Source organism: Manacus candei, unplaced genomic scaffold, assembly GCF_025592945.1.
Source record: "Manacus candei isolate 608988 ecotype Guabito, Panama unplaced genomic scaffold, ASM2559294v1 h1tg000045l, whole genome shotgun sequence".
In the NCBI taxonomy this organism is placed as follows: Eukaryota; Metazoa; Chordata; class Aves; order Passeriformes; family Pipridae; genus Manacus; species Manacus candei.
This window is the reverse complement of record NW_026138093.1, coordinates 5,637,871-5,657,301: the sequence shown is the minus strand read 5'-3', so window position 1 is coordinate 5,657,301 and position 19,431 is coordinate 5,637,871. Positions and strand designations below refer to the sequence as shown.

At 52.8% G+C, this 19,431-nt stretch overlaps 2 pseudogenes; one reads left to right on the top strand and one right to left on the bottom strand.

The window, feature by feature from the left end:
* The window catches only part of LOC127474811 (zinc finger protein 208-like), a 1,297,692-nt pseudogene that overhangs the window by 628,907 nt on the left and 649,354 nt on the right, over nucleotides 1-19,431 (bottom strand).
* The window catches only part of LOC127474844 (zinc finger protein OZF-like), a 182,655-nt pseudogene that overhangs the window by 24,021 nt on the left and 139,203 nt on the right, over nucleotides 1-19,431 (top strand).

Sequence of the window (19,431 nt, the reverse complement as noted above, 5' to 3'; positions counted from 1 at the left end):
CTGAGCCAGCACAAGAGAAATACAAATGGTTTGGGGAGATTACTATGAAAGATGGAGTATCTTTGCTGAGAGGAGTCTCTCTTAATCATTACCTTTTTTTTCCTTTTCTGAACAGATCCTGTGCTAAGAAGCAGTAAATGTCCAACAGCAGTTCCCTCACCCAGTTCCTCCTCCTGGCATTCGCAGACAGGAGGGAGCTGCAGCTCCTGCACTTCTGGCTCTTCCTGGCCATCTCCCTGGCTGCCCTCCTGGCCAACGGCCTCATCCTCAGCGCCGTAGCCTGTGACCACCACCTGCACACCCCCATGGGCTTCTTCCTGCTCAACCTCTCCCTCACAGACCTGGGCTGCATCTGCACCACTGTCCCCAAAGCCATGCACAATTCCCTCTGGGACACAAGAACCATCTCCTACATGGGATGTGCTGCACAGCTCTTTTTTTTTCTGTTCTTCATCTCAGCAGAGTATTATCTCCTGACCGTCATGTGCTACGACCTCTACGTTGCCATCTGCAAACCCCTGCACTACGGGACCCTCCTGGGCAGCAGAGCTTGTGCCCAGATGGCAGCAGCTGCCTGGGCCACTGCATTTCTCAATGCTCTGCTGCACACAGCCAGTACATTTTCCCTGCCCCTGTGCCAGGGCAATGCCCTGGGCCAGTTCTTCTGTGAACTCCCACACATCCTCACGCTCTCCTGCTCACACTCTTACATAAGAGATAATGGGCCTCTCTTGTTTTCCATCTCTTTATCATGTGGCTGTTTCATTTTCATTGTTTTCTCCTATGTGCAGATCTTCAGGGCTGTGCTGAGGATCCCCTCTCAGCAGGGACGGCACAAAGCCTTTTCCACCTGCCTCCCTCACCTGGCTGTGGTCTCCCTGTTCCTCAGCACTGGCATATTTTCCAACCTCAAGCCCCCCTCAGCCTCCTCCCCGTCTCTAGATCTGGCCCTCTCAGTTCTGTACTCGGTGGTTCCTCCATCACTGAACCCCCTCATCTACAGCCTCAGGAACCAGGAGCTCAAGGATGCCCTGAAGAAACTGGTAACTGGGTGTTTTTCAGAAGCAATAAACTCTCCTTCGTCTGCATGTTATCTTCCTCATTAAAGGCCAATCCTGTTCTGGACTCTATTAAAGTCCCACCATATCTTCTCTATTTTTTACTCCTGGTAGGGGTGTTATTTTTGTGAGAATTTGTTCACATCAAAAAATCTTTATACATATATAAAGATGTATATATATATATATATATAAAATGTTAATATATTTATATATATATAAAGACCATTTTTAATTCAATGTTTGCCTTTCTAGCCTGGCCCACAGGCTGTACAAATTGGGAAATGTACTCACTGTGTGCTTAAACCAAATAAAGAACTCTGCATTGACTTGTTTGCCTGACATCTTTCCTCTCTGACTTCTCTGCAGCTGCAGGGTCGGTGCCTCTGTGCAGAGCTGGGCCAGAAAAGAGTCCCAGCAGAGTAGCACTGTCAGGGAGCAGCAGCCCTTCTCCTGCATGGCCTCCTCTCCCTTCCCTTCCACACTGTCCTGCAGAGCCCTGTGTTGTTGGAGGCCTCAGTGCTCTGGCAGTCGGTGCCAGTCCTGCTGCAGGACTGTCCAGGGACTGCAGGCAGGGACAGCCACGGGCACTGCTGGCACAGAGCTGACCTCTGCAGCAGCACTGCCATCCTGCAGGGGCATCTCCTCAGGCCGGGGCCTCAAAGCTTCCATCTGCTTTCCACTTTGCTCTCCAGGATGTGCCCAACACAACGCCCTGCAGAGGAAAGCAGCAGTGACCAGCACAAGGGGGGGAGTGCTCAGGGTGGGGGCACCCAGCAGTGCCCTGGCACAGCCAGCGCCGCTCCCAGCACTGGCCTCTCACCCCAGGCCATTGGGCTTGTTCTTCCCTCCAAGGAGGGACAGCAAATGACCAGCTCAGGAGTCCATGTTTGCACTGCATGGACAAGACATGCCCATGTGTCACGGCTTAGGGCTGGGGGGTGGAAGGCTTAGACAAAGTTGATGGCAGAAGCCGTCTCGTTGAGCTACGAGGTGCAGAAAGGACCCCCTTGCTTTCTAAATTCCTTCTCAGAGAGGAGCCTGGGGGTGGCTGGATCCAATCTAAAACTCAGAGTTTTGTTTCAATGGAAGGAATTATAGAGGTGTGATTCAATCACTTTGTCCTGCAGGTTTTAGTGATGGCAAATCAGAAATATTTCAATAAAATGAATTATTTATTATAACAAATGAACAGAAAATTTACCAGAAAAGTGAACAGATGAAAGACCTTAAAGAGAATTATTTACTAGACAGTATAAAAGGCAAAACCTCCTAGCAGTATAGTGTACACTAGACAGTGCAGTCTATCAAAGTCATTCTATTAAAGCAATTGGATCAAAGCCAGCAAAAAGAAACAATCCTGATGAAGAGATTGAGGTAACTCACCCCACAGCGACAAGGGGTAGTTCCCTCTCTTTCACTTAACTCCTGGGCAGTGACCATGAGGAGCTGTCCCTGCTTCATGGCAGAAGCTCCACACACTTCAAGGAAGTCTGTGGAAGAATCTGACACAGGAAAGTTGGACAAGGCTTTTATAGTTATCAAGGGTTTGACTGCCAGATATATTACAAGGCCAGGGAGCAGCTTATCTGTCAAATCCTGCTTCAAAAAGCACTATGTGTGTTTGAAGTTTCATGAAGCATTCTGGGGTTAGCATAATTCAACATTAAAAACAGCACCTTGGCACCAGCAGTAACTCAACACAGAGAGCTTGCATTGTTTGCATTCTCTGACCAATTTTTAGGTATTATCAGAGCAGAGCATCGTGCCAGAAATGGCCCCTTGATTCCATGAGGTTGCAAAAACTCTGAGGGTTCCTTTGGTTCCATGAGGTCCCTCAGTGTCACAATGGACCCCTGGTTCCATGAGGTTCTGGAGTGTCACAATGGCCCTGATGATTTCATGAGTTTCCACTATCTCTCCAGGATTCCTTTGGTTCCATGAGGCCCTGCAGTATCACAATGACCCCTTGATTCCAGGATGTTCCAAAACATCCCAGGGTTCCCTTGGCTCCAAGAGGCTCCCCAGTGTCCCCCCGGCCCCTGGATTCCAGCAGGCCCTGCAGTGTCCCAATGGCCACTGGGTTCCAGGAGCCACAGCGGCTGCCGCCGGCGTCTGTGCCCGGAGCCGCCGCTCCCACGGGGCTGCCGCACTCACCGCCGGGGTTGCCGCTCGCGCAGCCGCCGCTCTGCCCCGGCTGCACCGGGACCCGGCACCGCCTCGGGCCTGCGCTGCCGCCTCAGCGGCCACAGGGACACAGCCATGGGGGACCTTTGCTCTGACACTGATGGGCCTGGCTTTGTTCTGCTTGGGGCTGGGCTTTGGGAAAATTGCTGTTCATGTTCATGCTCTACTGGGACAGCTCCTGAATTCCAAAGGTTTCCTAATCCAGGGGAGGGGTTTCTGTGGCATCGGAGGTGCCGCCCCTCGGGACACATTGTCAATAAACCATCCAGCAGACTGGGATGGGTGTGAGAGCAGCTGGGGAACACAGGATAATCAGTCATCCCCTGAAAACCTTGGAACATTCCCTGACTGAATCGTAAGCCAAATGGAACAGTTTGGATACAATTCCCAAATATTTTGGAAACTCCAGTCATTCCTGACACCAGGATGGAAATTCAGCAGATCACTAAAGCCAGTCACCTTGGGAGCCCACACCCAACGGGGCTGAGGGAGGCCCTGGCAGCTCCCCAGCACCTCCCTCTCAGTGGGACACCTCTGGCAGCCTCTCCCAGCTCGGGAACCCTCCAGTTTGCAACACTCCAAAGACTGTCCCTGATGCCCAGGACAATTCTGATCCCCCTCAACAAACACTCCTCCAGCTGTGACCCTTGTCTGGTGGCAAACACAAAGGGATTGGTGGGAGTGTTTCCCTGACAAGGAGGAGAATTTGGGAGAGGGACCTTTCCACACCCAGCTATTGATGTGTCCACACATCTCTGCCTGGGTGTGGGTGTGAATTGACTGTGGTGTGAATGTTGTTATTGTGAATCTATAATTCAGTCACTGTTAAAATTGTAGCAAATGCTATTGAATCACTTGATAATTGTTCAATTGGTCAATGATTAAGTGCTACTAATCTCTTTTGCCCCTTGTCTTTGGATCCAAATCCTTTGTGTCCTGACCCTCTTGCATCCCAAGGCTCTGTGTAAATCATTCTCTTTCATCAAAAAATATATATTTTTTGTGACTTCCACTTCAAAATCTTCCTCCTTAGCTAAACTACAAAACAACTCCAATTAGCTGTAGAAGTCTTGATGACTTGAAGACAATTAAAAGAAAGGGAAATAATTTGTTTTCCTGTGTTTTAATGGTCCCAAAGTGTGTTTGGAGTTGCATCAGCTGTCAGTCCAAGATGGGCCATGTCAGAACTGGTGAGGTTGGGGGGTGAGGAGCAAGGTTGATCAGACAGGGTCTGTCTAGTTCTCCTGAGGAGACACTCAGCATCAAGATCACTTGGAGAATATCTTTATCACCTCTTGTCTGAACTTAAAAATATCCATAATTGAATTAAAACAAAAAAAGTACAAACTTGGAAGACTTGTTTTGAAATTGCTTTGAAGACAATTAAAGGAAAACAAAAAGATCTTGAGGGATTTCTGGAATTTAATGAGCCCCACAGTGTGTTTGCAGCCCAGCCCATGATCCTGAGGGACTGAGAGAAGATTGAAGCAGCTGCTGAAGAAGTCAGAAGCCAAAGTCCAAGTGCCTTGAAGCATTGCTGGGCCCCACTGAGGGCAGGCACTGCCAAAGCCTCCCCAGGGACTCCTTGGAGCAGCTCCTTGGAGGCCAGGAGTGCAGGCAGACCAAGGCTCTGGGCAGGCCCCTGCAATGCTGAGCAAAGCCTGCCTTGGTTTTGTGGAGCACAAAGGCCAAGGCCTGAGCCCCAGGCCCTGGCCCAGCAGATCCTGTCCCTCCCAGCTGGCTCAGGGCTGTTTGGGGGGCACTGGGATGGGAGGGGGAGGAACAACAAAGGCCCAAAACTGGGCAACCCCTGCCAGGCTCCTGAGGGAGGGGCGAGGCAGAAACCAAGTGCAGAACCTGCCAGGAAAGTTGGTTGTGGTGGCCTGAGTGGCAGAGGCAGCTGCCAGAGGCAAGGGGACAAAGGCCTGGGTGCCTTTGGGCCTTGCAGCCCTGCCAGAGCCCTTGGCCATCTCTCCTGCAGGCTGTCCTGGCCTGGCCCTGCTGCTGCTCTGGCCTTGCAGGCTGCACACACCCCTCCTGCTTTCCCACCCCCTCCCAGCAGCATTTCTAGACCCTCCCTGATGGCTCTGCACCAACTCTGGCTGTTCCCTGGAACACAAAGCCATGGGCTGATCCTGACTCCCTCTGGGTGACCTCTTGCACCACAAGGGTCCCCATTGAGTGATATTTCTTTTTCCTCACCTTCAGTCTGAACTTTCAGTGCTACTCTTTGTGGAGATTACATTCTATTTCCGATATGGAGAAAAGCTCCATCCTGTCAGATCTCCTCTAGACCTTTTCCAGTTCTTCCTCATTCCTCCAGAATGGGGAACCTCACAGACAGACAGACCAGTCCAGATGTGGTGACCCCAGGGCTGAGTCCAGGGGGGTGACAACTCCCTTGTCTGGGTGCCCACACTCCCCCTAAGGCAGCCCCATGTGCAGTTGGCCTTAAATCAAGGGGCCATTCTGACTCTTTGTAACGTCACGGAATCAAGTGGCACCGTGACACTGCAGGACCTCCTGGAACCAAAGGAATGCAGGGACACTCAGGGAACCAAGGGCCCATTGTGACATGTGGGGTCTCTTTAGAACAAAAGGAACCCTGAGACATCTCAGAGCCTCCTGGAACCAAGGGGCCACTGTGCCTGCCCAGAACTCCATGGAATCAAGCAGAGCCGCTGCCTCCCCCCCGCCGCCGCACAGACCGGAGTCGCCGGCTCTGCCCCGCTTGGACACCTCTGGAGTCAGCGTGTTCTTGGGCAGCACAACTGATCCCAGACCAGAGAGTTTTCACATTTTGCTTTGCTCTGTCTTTCCCCTGGTTTTGTCTTTTGTTCTTTGTTCATTCAGGGGGAAAAGGGAGAAGGGAGGCACCTGTTGATCCCTGTTTTCACCTGTTTACAAAAGGGAGTTGGGGCAGGAGCAGAGAGAGGAGGGAAATTCACTCTCTGCTGTTGCTTTGAACAGTTCTGTTGGTATTGCTGTTTTGCTGCTATATTTCTTGTCAGTAAACTCTTATTTTCTCACTTATACCTCCTTGTATTTTATCTCCTTGTACTGGTGGGGAATAAAAGGGGAGTAAATTTATTTTATTGGAGTTCCCACCCCAATCTGTGTCTTTAAACCAGGACACGTTGCTGAAGGGCTCCCTGAAATTTGACATCATCCACAAAGGACCTGAAAATACATTTTGTCCCATTACATAGAGAGATCTTCTGCATTGGTGGTCAAGGGCTGGTCACTGAGGGATTTCACCAGGAAGTTGCTGCCAAGAGGACTTTGTACCATGGATTTGATTTGACACTCTTCATTCATCCAACTTCCCACCCACCACATCTCCCACTTCTTCAGTCCAGTTCTCACCACTCTTGCCATAATGAGACCACAGGACACCACGTCAAGGGCCTTGATGAAGTCTGGGCACACAACATCCTCTTCTACTCCCTCCCACAGGGGTTCTGCAATCCCTGCCTTGTCCTTCCCATACCTGGGAATGGCTGCAGGAGGACTTGCCCTATCCCCTTCCCTGCTGAGCCTGAGCAGTCTGGAACTCTGCCAACCCTCCTTGCTGCCCTGCTTGCAGACTGGTTCCATGCCTGCCTTTGCCAAGGCCCCAGGAAGCTCTGGGATGGCTCTGGCCTTTCCAAGTGTTTGGGAGAGGTCTCCCAGTGACACTGCCCAGCCTTCTCAATATCCCTGACACCAAAATCATTTCCAAAGCCCACACTTCCAGAGGAGTGCCCAGGACACAACACAGGCTGTCCTGGTGGTTCTGGAAAATAAGAAGGGATTTCTTCCTCGAGTCCAAACCCTCCAATTGGATTTGAGCGCAGCTGAAAGGTTTGCTCAGCATTTTCCTGGTACCTCCCTGCCCTGAAGGTTTCTGGCCCTCTGGCTGGAGCTGAGGGGATTGGGCAGGTGCCTGAGGAGGGGGTAGAACAAGGGCTGTGTCCAACTGTGCCAGGAGGGCTGTGCTGGGCAAGGATGAGGAGGCTGCAGAAAACAGTGGCACTGGGGAGGGGAGAAGAGCAGCTGGAGAGACCTTGTGCCTGCCCACGCTGGGCAGGAGCTGCCCCAGGATGGCAGCTCTGAAGCACTCCCAGGATGTCCCTGTGAACAGGAAGGGAAGACTGGATCTGAAAATGAAACCTGGAAAGCAGAGAGCAGGAGTGTCATGGGGACACTGCAGGAGAGTTCCAGCCCTGGAGCAAGGTGACAGAAGCAGTGACCCAGTCCATGCACTGCCCTCAGAAGTTCCCACAGCATCCTGGAGATGCTGGAAGGGAGCCCAGCTCTGCTTCACAAGTTCCCAGGGCCTGTCCCTACCTGTGCCCCAAAGGCTTCCACCCCCCAGGACTGTGCTCAGAGAGCACTCAGGCCTTACAGCGAGAAAGGGGCTCAGGAGGACAGTGTGGAAGTGGCAAGAGAGCAGCTCTGGAAAGACTGCTGCTCCCTGGCAGTGCTGCTGGGCTGGGATTATTATCCCCTTCCCATTTGCAAATACACCCTGTCCTGCAGTGTGCTGTCCTTTAGGAACATCTAAGAAGAAGGGTCTTGGACAAAGAAGGCACTGCATAGTCCTTTATTTTGTTTAAATACACAGAGAGTACAATTCATCAGTTATACATCTCTGGGTCCAATTCAATGAGTAGACACTAAATTAGAAGGCAGATGCATAACAATATTTAATTGTACAGAAAATTATTGCAAGAAGAACCTGATGACCTCCACGACAAACCTGAGCAGGAAGGCTGGGTCATTGAGGACTCCCATTCTGAATGCTACACACCAGAAAACCGGTGCTTTATTACTTCTGAAAAGCATCCAGTCATCATTTTCCTCAGGGCATCCTTGAGCTCCTGGTTCCTCAGGCTGTAGATGAGGGGGTTCAGTGTTGGAGGTACCACCGAGTACAGAACTGATAGTGCCAAATCCAGGGATGGGGAGGAGTTGGAGGGGGGCTTCAGGTAGGCAAATGTGCTAGTGCTGAGGAACAGGGAGACCACAGCCAGGTGAGGGAGGCACGTGGAAAAGGCTTTGTGCCGTCCCTGCTGAGAGGGGATCCTCAGCACAGCCCTGAAGATCTGCACATAGGAGAAAACAATGAAAATGAAACAACCAAGTCCTAAAGAGACAGTAAACAAGAGAAGCTCAATTTCCCTGAGGTAGCCTGAGTGTGAGCAGGAGAGCTTGAGGATGGCAGGGATTTCACAGAAGAACTGGCCCAGGGCATTGCCCTGGCACAGGGGCAGGGAAAATGTATTGGCTGTGTGCAACAGAGAATTGAGAAACCCAGCAGCCCAGGCAGCTGATGCCATGTGGGCACAAGCTCTGCTGCCCAGGAGGGTCCCGTAGTGCAGGGGTTTGCAGATGGCAACGTAGCGGTCGTAGCACATGATGGTGAGGAGGGAAAACTCTGCTGACATGAAAAAGGCAAAGAAAAAGAGCTGTGCAGCACATCCCATGTAGGAGATGGTTGTGGTGTCCCAGAGGAAACTGTGCATGGCTTTGGGGACAGTGGTGCAGATGCAGCCCAGGTCTGTGAGGGAGAGGTTGAGCAGGAAGAAGCCCATGGGGGTGTGCAGGTGGTGGTCACAGGCTACGGTGCTGAGGATGAGGCCGTTGGCCAGGAGGGCAGCCAGGGAGATGGCCAGGAAGAGCCAGAAGTGCAGGAGCTGCAGCTCCCGCCTGTCTGCGAATGCCAGGAGGAGGAACTGGGTGGGGGAGCTGCTGTTGGTCATTTGCTGCTCCATAGGACAGGGTCTGTTCAGAAAAGGAAAGCACAGGGAACAATTAAGACAGCCCCCTCTTAGCAAAGGCAGAGCAGTTTTCAGGGAAACCCCCTCCAAGTGAAAGGCATTTCTTTTCTCTGGTTTGTGTTTTCTGAGGGTGCTGTGAGGAGCAGCAGCTCTGGTCATGTACTGCTAAGGACTCAGCTTATAGTGCCCACCCCCAAGGGAAGGCTCAGCACTGCCCAGGATCCTGTGCTCATTTCTGATCATACCTGAAATATTCATCTCTGACAGTAAAAGAGTTTGAATTTCAGTGCAGCCTCCTGAACTGAGAGAACAATGTCTCTGCTACAATGCCTAAGCAGGAAACACACCTCAGGACTAATTCCTTTCCTGTAGCCCCTGTCTTTTCTGAGCTTTGCAAAAACTTCTCCATCCAATATCATGTAGTGGTCTGTGAGCAGGTCTGACCCTGCAACAGTGAGACATGGAAAACATCCTCCCTCAGCTGCCAGGTTTGCTCCTTGCCCACAGCCCTTCTGCCCCAGCACTGGCAGCAGCTCCCCGGGCCGGCTGAGAGCTGCCCCTGGCAGGCAGCAGAGTCCCTGCCCAGCACAGCACCCTGGGCTGCAGGACCCTGCTCTGCCCCACAGCCCTGGGCACCCCTGGTTGCACCCCCGGCTTCACAGCTCTTCCAAAGTGCCCCAAAACAGCCCCTGCTCACCCATCCCATCAGCTGGGGCTGGGCCAGCTTTAGGAGATGCCTCCAGGAGCTGCCCCTTCACTACCCTGCAGCCACAGACTCACCATGTGCAGCCCTGGCAAGATTCCTCCTGCAGGGAGCTCTCAGCCATCCTGCCAGTGCTGAGCCCCTTGAAGCTGTGTCTGTGCCCTGCTGGTGTCCCTGAGCTGGCCTGGCAGTGCCCTCAGCCCTGCTGGGCTGTGCAGAGGAGCTGCTCACCAGCAGAGCTGTCTCTTTGAAGCTCTTCTGGGTTGCCAGGAGCTCCCTGTGTGCCAGGAGCCCGGCCCAGCTCAGCAGCACAGTAACAGCCCCAGGCATTTCATGACCCTCAAGGGAGTTTGATGTTGTTTTTGTGAGACTCAGTCCCTGAGAGGAAGTTCAAACAACTTTTCAAGAAGTCAGAATGAGATTGAAACACTGAAGTTTCTCCTGGTGCTAATGAGTCTCACTGTGGGACACAACTGAGAACGTGTCCCCAGGTTCCAGTTAGAGCAGAAATCTGCAGACAGTGATGACAAGGATGGACAAGCAAGGGAAAGGTGGTTCTAATGATGAATAAACCTTGACTTGTTTCCTTAATCCAGAGGACCAAACCCTGACCCTCAGTCCCTGGGAAGGCAGATCCTGTCCCTGCCTCATTCCTCAGTGCTCTTCCTGGGGCACTGGGATGTGGGATGTGCAATGCCAAGGGCAGGACCATGGGGTGGCACCTGCCAGGCTGCTGAGCAGGGACAAGGAGGCCATGAGGCCCCAGGGCTGCAAGGGGCACTCCCCTCCTCCTGGCATCAGGGGCACAGACAGCAACCCTGGCCAAAGGCCTGCAGAAGGTGGCTGTGTCAGGGCCTTTCAGCTTCTCCCCATGCCTGTCTCCTCTCCAGCCCAGGCTGTCCTACGGTGTCCATGCCCTGCCCCTTTCCCTGCAGGCTGTCGTCATCCCCCCGGCTGCCCCACCTGGCTGGCACCTTCCTGCACTGACATCTCTGCGTCCTCCCTGGCTCTTCCTGCACACACAAAGCCTTGGGCTCATCCAGACTTTATCTGGGTGATGTGTTGCACCACAACACTGACCTTGGAGTGAAATTCTTTTTTCCTTGTGCCAGCCTGGACCTCTCCAACTGCACTTGGCATGAATTCTTTCTTTCTCATGCTGTTTTCTGCTATGACAAAAGCATCGGACTCTCCCTGAAGCGACTCTCTTCCAGGGTTCTTCTCTGCTGTCCTCTGTCTGCACACCACTGAACCCTCCACTCCTTTGCCCCTGTAGTTCCAACATCTCTGTGTGAAAGTTTCACCAAATGGGTCAATGGCAGAGCCTCCCAGGATGACCTTGCCAGTTGAAGATGGGGGATTCTGTTTGGGGTCTGATTCTTATGATGGGCACCAAGAAAGCACATTTGGGGACTGTGCAAGACTTGTCATGGGATCTCTAGGGAAGAATCAAAGGAAGGGAAATGGTGGGGTCATGAAGGTTTATGAAGGAACAGGTGTGAGAAAACAGAGAGAAAAGGGATGAAAAAGCTGGTCATGGTAAACAGGAGGCTGCTCAAGACAGTTCCCAGGCCATGCCCTGACACTGATCCCCACAGTCCATCCTGTTTTCTTAAGAACTCCATTGCCAAGAAGTTTCTGTGGGGAGGGACCTCTCTGCTCCTGGCACAGATTGTGGCCCAAGTTCCAGCCACTGCAGCAGGAGCCACAAATAGTCAGGTCTTGTGTTCTTTGGGGGGCCAGACTCTGCCCAGACTGGGGTGTGTGTGTGTTGGAAGCACAAAAGAGTGAAGCAAATGCAAAGCTAAACACCCAATGTAGCCTGACTTTGTCCCTAAGTGGGGGATGAGAATTCACACAACATGTGCAGGGACAGATGGAGGGGTTTGTCCCCCTGGCCCTGCCCAGAAGGGACACCTTTCAGGAAGGGTTGTGGCCTTGGCTGTGCTGAGGGTTGCCCCGGGCAATGCAGCTTGGGATTGCAGTGGCACTGTCAGGGCTCTGCAGAGCTCCTGGCAGTTCATGCATTTGTCCCCAGCAATGTCAGAGACCTGCAGGGGTTGCAGTCAATCACTTGTGCTCTTTGGGACCCCGACTGGCTCTGCTGAATGGGAGCAGGCCTGGAGTTCCCAGACTGTTCCTGCATCCAGGGTCGGGCCTGCAGTGACGTTTGTGCAGCATTAAATTGGTGCAGTGGTAGGATGGCCATGGATCCATTCCTGCAGAAACACAATGGGGCTCCAGCCCAGGCAGGGAGAGAATGGGCCCACAAATGTTGGAAGGTTAAGAACCAGGGAGTTTTGGCACTCAAGGAACCTCAACAAAGGAACCTCATGGGAATAAAGGGACTCCAGGACACTGCCAAAACTCAGGGAGAAAAGAAAACCCCAGGATGCTGTGGAATCTCCTGGAATCCAGGGGCCATTGGAATACACTGGGGCCTCCTGGAACCAAAGGGAACATGGGACACTGCGGAACCTCATGGAATCAAAAGGAACCCGGGACTTTGTGGAACCTCATGGAGTCAAGGAGCCATTGTGACATCACAGAACCTTCTGGAACCAAAGGGAACCAATGAGACACTGCGGAATCTCATGGAATCAAGGGTCCATTGTGACACTGTGGAACCTCATGGAATCAAGGGTCCGTTGTTACACTGGGGAAAGTGATGGAATCAGTGGGCCATTGTCACACTGCAGGGCCTTATGGGGCCAAAGAATCCTGGGAAACAGTGCAACCTCCTGGAATCAAGGAGCCATTGTCCCACTGTGGAGCCTCAAGGAATAAGGGATCCAATCTTTGCCTCCGATTTTGTCAAACAAATTAAATTTAAGGAATTACAGAAGTGGGATTGAACCACTTTTGTCCCACTGGTTTTAATGATTGGCCAAATGAGAATATTTATATTAAATGAATCATTTATTCTTACAAATGATCAGACAAAAGATCTTAATCAGAATTATTTACTACACAATACAAAGGCTAAAACTATTAGTAGTACAGCATAAGATAGGATTGAAGCAATTATTGAAGCAATTATATTAAAACTAACGAAAAGAAATAATTATTATGTAGAGATACGATGTAACTCAGCCAGGTCAACGGTCATGGGGAGACTTCTTTTGCTCAGCCTTGAGGAGTGTCCTTGGAGGGCGTCCCCACCCAAGGCAGGAATCTCCACACATCTACCCCAAGAAGGGCTGTGTTAGAAGAACCTGCCTGGATGAAAGAGGACTGGACTTCTATAGGATAAAGTGATTGACTGCTCCTCACAAATGTACAGGCCAGTTCCCAGCTTCACGTCCCATCCAACTTCCAAAAGCAGGATGTGTGTTTGGAGCTGGGTGAACCAGGCTGGTTTGAGCATCATCCAACACCAAAACCATTCCCATGGTGCCACCAGTAACTCTCAGATCTCACAGACAGCTTGCATGAGAGCTGGCACTGTTGGCATTGTCTGATGGCATTTTAGGCCTTATCAGGGTAGGCCCTCCTGCCACCCGGGTCGAGAGGTTGTCTGTGAAAGTCCATCCTGGAGATGCACAGGGAGCCAAGAGTTGGGCTCCTGAGGGACATCCAACAATGGACAGGGGGATGGGACTGACCAGATGAAAGTGTCTCAGGTAGAGCTGGACTGGCAACACAAGGGGGAATTATTCCTGGTTCACTGGGCCCAGGACACCTCAGGTCCTCAGGGAAGAGGTGCAACATCCAGCTGGGCTTGTGATGGAGGGCTGCATTTAACCATGGACACAAACTGCCAGGTTCTCCAGAACTGGGAAACAGGTGTTGCCATCAAACAGGTCAAGAGGGTAAAGCCCCTGTGGGGTGGGGGATGATGGCTGAACTAGAGATGTGGGCAGGCCTGGCAGATTGATCCCAGCACACTCCCCAAACCTACCAAGGCAAGTTCTACGTGCTGACAATGGTGGACACAACCCCTGGATGGCAGGAGACACACCCTGTGCCTCCCACCACTGCCCAGAACACCATCCTGGGCCTGGAAAAGCAAGTCCTGTGGAGACACGGCCCTCCAGAAACACTGGGGTTGGACAGCAGGACTCTTTTCCAAAACAACCTTGTGCACACCTGGACCAGAGAGCTCGGCATGGAGTGGATGGATCATACTCCCTGTCAGGCACCAGCCTCTGGGAAAGCTGAATGGTAGAGTGGACTGTTCAAAACCCCCTTGAAAGGAATGGGCAGTGGGACCTTCAAACCTTGGGATGTGCATTTAGCAAAAGCCACCTAGTTAGGTAATCCTGTAAGCTCAAGAGATAAAACTCCAGGCCAATTCAGTGTCTGAGATCAGTTCAAAAGAGCAGGTCCTTTAATCAGGCCCACAGGCCCAGGGGAACACACACGACGCGCCCTCCCAGGCAATGGTTCTACAGTTTTAGAAGATGGTCCATCCAATGCCAGAACTCTCCACCCCCCGGTTCTGACCAATTCTGCCCCTCAACACGCCCCTTGGGGAATTGGGTTTGGGGTCTTTGGGACCCCTTCTTCCTCATCTTTATCTTCTTCACAGCACGTACAGTCCTTGGAGCGCCTCCAGAGTTCTGGGCTTGAAGGTTGCTTTGTCTCTTGTGGGATCTTGTTGTCCAGGCCTAGGGTGTGATGTTGTTCAATAGAGATGTTTTTCTACAATTCTACCTTGCAAAGAAGTCTAAACAGGCTAAAGGAATTTAGAAAGTTTGATATCAAATGGGGTAATAAGGTTAGGTCTGTGTAAACTACTATGCTAAAGGGTGGCATATAATACAGCTACATTAACATCTACATTTACTACACAACTACTTTTAAAATCTAAAATAAAAAATATCCATAAAGCTTTAAGGCATCACACAAACCTTGTTAGTTAACTCTACTAACTGGCCCTGCCCAAAAAGAACCTCTGTATACCACTGAAGGGGATAAAACCCCTGTGGTCTATATGAGGAATATGATAGGGAGGACATATTCCATAGTTTGGTTGAGTCCTGACTCAAGCAAAGGCAAACCCACCCATGGGATTGTTTCTGCTCAGGGACTTGGGTGCACTTGGTGGATGATGCAGAGGGATGGGGAAACACTTTGTGTACCTGTCAGAGACCGAAACACCTAATGATTTATGCATTCTAGGATTGCCAAGGGACTCTTGCAGGCTCTTGCAGGACTTTTGCATTAGACCTCTGATGGCCCATCAAGGCCCATCCCCTCCTCCAGCCAATCTTGAAAGGCAGGAAAAACCCTTTTCCCAGGCCCCTCATGGGAACTCTGCGCAGGCCCAGGAGATGTTGGGCGTTCGTGGCATGGCCCGGGTCACCATCCATGGATATAATAACTCATAACTTCTTGGAGTGTGGGGACTTCCCTCCCCCACCCCCAATGGATCAAGGCCACCACTTCAACTGACAGACATGGAAGCTGCAACTCCCAAGTTCCATCGCTGGACCCCGTGGGCAGTGACTATAGACATCTTTCCACTCTCAGCTTTGCTTTCCTTTACTCTCCCTTACCCTTATCCTGTCTTTCTTTCTCTCCCTTATGCATTTTCCCTAAAGGTTCTCTTTATTCCATATTGCTGTAGATGAGAGATAGAGATGATAACACCCAAAATGGCAACATAACTGTTTACCTTTGAAACAAAAGTGTTCTAAATTAAACCCTACATATATATGTTTTCAAACACTGATTATTTAGTTTCATTTCACTCTAATCCACCCCAAGGGATTTATTAATAAGAACCTGGGTTACCCCCCCCTTTCTGGGGTAGGTGGTAACAGTCCCCTTGTAGCAGGATGTTCTACCTGGAAAAGAATCTCGTCAGAGAATGCAGGCACTGCAAGCTCTCTGTGGGGAGTTACTGCTGGTGCCAAGGGGTTGGTTTAGTGTTAAATTGTGCCAAACCCAGCCTGGTTCCCCAACCTTCCAACACACATCCTGCTTTTGGAAGCAGAGTTTGACAGATCAGCTGCTCACTGGCCTGGGAATATGTGACTGGAGATCCATCACTGGATAAGCGTAAAAGCCCAGGGCCAACTTTCCTAGAGCAGATTCTTCCACAGACTTTGTTGAGGTGTGTGCAGCTTCTGCTGTGAAGCAGGGACAGTTCTTGATGGTCACTGCCCAGGGGGTAAAATAAAGAGAGAGTTCTGCCTTGATTTATTTCTACCAGACCCCGCCGGGCCCTCCCCGCTTCCTGCCGGGATCGGACACCGCCGGCGGCCCCGGCCCTGCCGGGCTCCATCAGCCTGAGCAATTGCTGCCAAGGAGGGGCCGGGGGCTTCCTCTTGGCCTTCGTCTCCCTGGCGCTGGGGCTCGGCTTCTACCTGCGCCAGAAGGTGAGGGGGGTCCCAGGGGGTCGTGTGTCCCCCCAGAGCGTCTGTGCCCCCCCGGGGACCCCCCACCCCGCTGTCACCCCCTTTTCTCTCCCCACAGAGCTCCTGAGCCGGCGGCGGCCGCAGCCCCTCCCCAGGGCCTCGGGCCCAGCCTGGACCCCTCCTGTCCCTGTGAGGATTTTGGGGGGTCGTGTGTCCCCCCCTCCCCTGCTGCCACTCCTGATCCCAGGAAAGCTTCCCAGTTCTCCCCAGTCCCGGTTATTGGGGGGCAGTGGGGGAGGGGGGGTGGATAACGAGGGGTGGAGCCGAGTTTGGGGGAGTCAGAACTGGCTCCGGGATGGATCGGGAATAGGGACTCTCCTGTTTCCCCCCGTGTAAACCCACTCTGGGGGGGCTTTGGGAGGGCACCTGCCCCTCAGTAGGCACCCAGTTCATCCCAAAAGGTGCTGGGAACCCCTCAAAACCTTCTTAGAGCTCCCCGAGGACCCCCAAACACACTCAAAGCCCACCCAGGACCTCACCCAACCCCTTCTCTGGGAGGACTTCTCTGGGCACTGGTGGTGCTGGGAGCCCCCCCGGCTGCTTTGGGCGAGGAGCTCTTAGGTGAGCGGGGGGTGGGAAGGGGGAGGTCGGTGGGAAAAGGGGGGGTTAGAGGGGATAAAGGGGTAGTGGGACCCCAAACTGAGTGGGAGGGGAGTGAGACCCCCCAAAAGTGGAGGGGGGGACCACTGAGGATGATGGGAAATAAGTGGGAGAGGTCAGGAGAGTGGGGAAAGAGGAGGGTGGGACCCCCAAACTGAGCATGAGAGGGCTGGAGAGTGGGACCCCCAAACTGAGCATGAGAGGGCTGGAGGGTGGGGGGATGATGTGGAAGGGGTGAGAGAGGGGAGAAAAATGGGGATTGGGACCCCCAGAGTGATCCTGATTGGGGCTGGGGATTGAGTGGACTATGAAAAAGTGGGAGGAACAGGGAGAAGGGTAAAAGAGCAGGGGTAGTGTGGTGGGATAAACGGTCCCATGGGAGCCTTTGGGCACAGGAGGGCTGGGAAAGGGGGGTGGCCCCTCTGAGCTCCCAACTTACTGTGGGGTGCTGGGGGCTGCTGGATCCAATCTCAACCTTGGATCATGCCAACAGTTTCAGTTTAGAGGAATTACAGAAGTGTGACTGAATCACTTTTGTCCTCCAGCTTTTAATGATGGCAAATCAGATCTATTGATAAAAAGGAATTTATTTAGGGATACAAATGATCAGACAAAAGATCTTCATCAGAATTACTTAGTGCACAATATATACACTAAAACTAACAGGAGTACAGGATAAGATAGGACAGTGCTCTACACTAAAGCAATTGTTGAAGCAATTCTACTCAAGCTGCCACAAAACGAGAAATTCTTAATTAGAGAGGGATGGAACTCCCCCAGACCAACGCTGGTGGGGGGATCTCTGCTCTCAACCTCCAGGAGTGACCCTGGGGGGGTCCCCAGCCAAGGCAGGAATCTCCACACCCCCCCCAAGAAGGGTTCTGTTGTCAGAACCTGCCCCTGGGAAAGGGGACTGGGTGGTGGAAAGGGATGGACTGACAGTCACTGGACTCCAGGGGTTGCCTCCCCATCAGGGGCTTCATTCGGGGTGTAAGTAGCGGCCGAAGCTCTTCCTGCAGTCGGGGCACTGGTGGGGCTTCTCTTACTGGTGGGTCCGTTGGTGTTGGGTCAAGGCAGAGCTGCGGGTGAAGCTCTTCCCACACTCCCCACACTTGTAGGGCTTCTCCCCGGTGTGGATGCGCCGGTGGGTGATGAGGTGGGAGTTCCGGTTGAAGCCCTTCCCGCAGTCGGTGCAGCGGAAGGGCCTCTCATCCGTGTGCGTCCGCTCATGCCTGACGAGATTCCCGCTGGTCTGAAACCTCTTCCCACATTCCCCACACGTGTATGGCCGTTCCCCAGTGTGGATGACTTGGTGCTTGCGAAGGTTGGAGCTGTCCCTGAAGCTCTTTCCACATTCCCAACACATGTAAGGACGTTCCCCAGTGTGGATGTGCTTGTGTTTGCGAAGGGTGGAGCTGTCACTGAAGCTCTTCCCACATTCCCCACATGGGTAGGGTCGTTCCCCGGTGTGGATGTGCTTGTGTCTGCGAAGGGTGGAGCTGTCACTGAAGCTCATCCCACATTCCCCACACGTGTAAGGACGTTCCCCAGTGTGGATGTGCTGGTGGGTGAGGAGGCTGGTGCTCCACCTAAAGCTCTTCCCACATTCCAAGCACCTGAAGGGTTTCTCCCTGCTGGGAGGCTGCTCAGGGACCACCAGCTCAGAGCTCCCCCTCAAGCTCCGGCCGCCTTCCCGGCACAGGCTGGCTCTTTCCTCCTCAGAGCACCCTGGGCTGGCTTTGGAGTCCCTCCTGCAGGGGGATCTCCGGCCCTTTTCCTCCCCGCTGCCTTCCTGCGCCGGGGAGCCCTTCAAAACGGCCTCTCCCACCAGGGTCTCACGGGGGGATTTGTCCTCCGGGCTCTCCGTCCTCAGCTCGGGGCCTGGGGCAGGAAGCAAGAAGGACAGGCAGGGGATTTGCCTCCGGCCCACAGGGAAGGCCAAGGACATCCCCCCAGCTCCGGCCCCGGCAGGACGGCGGCGCCAGCGGGGTTGTCCTGCAGCCGGGGCCATGCTGGGCTGACAGAGCCAGCACAACACCCGCCCAAAGGGACACTGACTTCCTCCTCACCTGCCTGGGGGGCCCAAGGCATCTTCCTCTTCCTCGCAGCCTCCTCCTCCATCCGCCCAACCTTTGGGAAGGACAAATCCTGATGGGGGGAAAACAAGGGCTGAGCGCGTTGGCTTGGGGGTTCCTCCTGCCCAAGTCCATCTCTAGAACTCACCGGGCATCCTGTATCCATAAAACCCCCCAAAACACCACGATTCAGCCCCGAAAAACCCAAACCATCGAGATTCAGGCAAAAAATCCCTTCAGAAATAGCAACCCCTTCAGAAATAGCAACCCTCCCCAAAAACGGCAAAAACTTAAAGTTTAGCCAGAAAATACTCCAAAATATGAAGATTCAGCCCAAAAACATGGTGTTTAATTGTGAGGATGAGGGGAGTGATGTCATTTCATGAGCACTTGATTGACTTACTATATATTAATCAAAAGCTGTATTAATGTAGTGTCACTTAAAACACTCCAGGGCTGTTCCTCGAGGTTCTCTGGCCCCCTGCCAGTCTGGGGCTGTTTCTCCAAACCACCAAACCAAGTGTGCCAAACGCCCTGGTTGGTCAGTGCCAGCTGGGGGAGCGGGCACTCAGTGAGGGGATGAGAAAACTGCACCCAGGGCTGGGCTGAAAGAGGCTTCAGCACCACTTCTGATGGCCTGGGGGGCAGCATCTGGCTTCTCCCAGAGAGATGGCACTTGTT